We start from the raw sequence: 1,637 nt of genomic DNA, 5'->3' as shown, positions 1-1,637 counted from the left end.
AGACCACGAGACGCTTGCTAGCTTGTGGGAGAAGCGAATGTACTGGGTGTCGGCCTACTTCATGCAGTGCTTCTTCCCATTTCTGCAGACTACATAGCACAGTGAGGGGTTCAATGCTGTTTTGAAGCGATACGTGAGCCCTGGCAACTCATTGCTATAGTTTGCCAAGCAGTACACCGCTTTGCAACAGAAAATACTGGGATCCGAGCTACAACAAGAGGCAAACACCCCGCTCAAGCAGCCAAAATTGCTAACGTATTTACCAATGGAGAGGCAGATGAGCAAGATATACACCAACAAGATTTTTAACAAGTAAGTTAGTTGTGTTACAATCTTATTTGCACAATCATGAAGGTAGTAGGTGCCATGTAGAATGCAATGCAGTTGAAAATTCTTATTTGAAAATGATGATTTTGTTGAAAAGTAGCCATTAGGTATAGGGTAACCATGATATGTAGTTGCTATGCTTAATGAACTACAGTTTGCCATGCTTAATGAACTGCAGTTTGCCACGTTTACTCAACTACAGTTATCATCACTAGTAGAAAAAGGGTCAAATGTGAAGCACATTAGTGCCGGTTTGAATTTGAGACGGCACTAATGTGACCATTAGTGCCGGTTCCAACGGCTAGGCGGGAGGGCATCATTAGTACCGATTCGTTGGCAACCTTTAGTACCGGTTCATGCCACGAACTGGTACTAATGTGGCCAGTGCGGCTGTGGTCAGGCTGGGGCCCCCACGAAGACCTTTAGTACCGGTTCATGCCATGAACCGGTACTAGAGTTTCTTAGTAAGCTGATTTTTAGTCCCACCTCGCCAAGAGAGAGGTAGTATGAGCGGTTTATAAGCCGTGAGTGCAGAGACAATGATGAAGAGGCGCAATGCTCACCTGCACGTTGATTAGCTTCAAGCCTTTCAGAATAGCATAGATTGCACTGAGCTATGTGCAGTGCAGTCTACACTATTCCGAAAGGCTTGAAGCAAATTAACCAGCATTGCACCTCTTATTTATTTTTAATAACTTATTTGAACTCCGGACTTCTTTTGTGTTCAGTATGCAGCATTCAAAGCGACATCATCAATTTCCAACATGTTCTGACATCATTTGTTGTTTTTCAGTCATTTACCTAATTGTTTAGAGAGCTAAATGACCGTGAAATTGAAAATCACTACAAAATGAATTCTGAAAATGTTGAAACTTGACATGCTATCATCATTTCACCCACATAGCATGTGCAAAAGAGTAGAGAGGGTCATGGCAAAAACTGGACGCACTTCGTGTACAAACTGGACAAACTCTTCCGGAGTATCAGGGTTTCGGACGAGAACTCATCTGTTACACGGGCACTTCAATGTTTTCTAAACTTATTTGAACTCCGGACTTCTTTTGTGTTCAGTATGCAGCATTCAAAGTGACATCATCAATTTCCAACATGTTCTGACATCATTTGTTGTTTTTCGGTCATTTGCCTAATTGTTTAGAGAGCTAAATGACCGTGAAATTGAAAATCACTACAAAATGAATTCTGAAAATGTTGAAACTTGGCATGGTATCATCATTTCACCCGCATAGCATGTGCGAAAGAGTAGAGAGGGTTACGACAAAAACTAGACGCACTTCGTGTACAAACTGGAC

This window comes from Triticum aestivum, chromosome 4A (assembly GCF_018294505.1).
Source record: "Triticum aestivum cultivar Chinese Spring chromosome 4A, IWGSC CS RefSeq v2.1, whole genome shotgun sequence".
In the NCBI taxonomy this organism is placed as follows: Eukaryota; Viridiplantae; Streptophyta; class Magnoliopsida; order Poales; family Poaceae; genus Triticum; species Triticum aestivum.
This window is presented reverse-complemented; position numbering follows the sequence as displayed.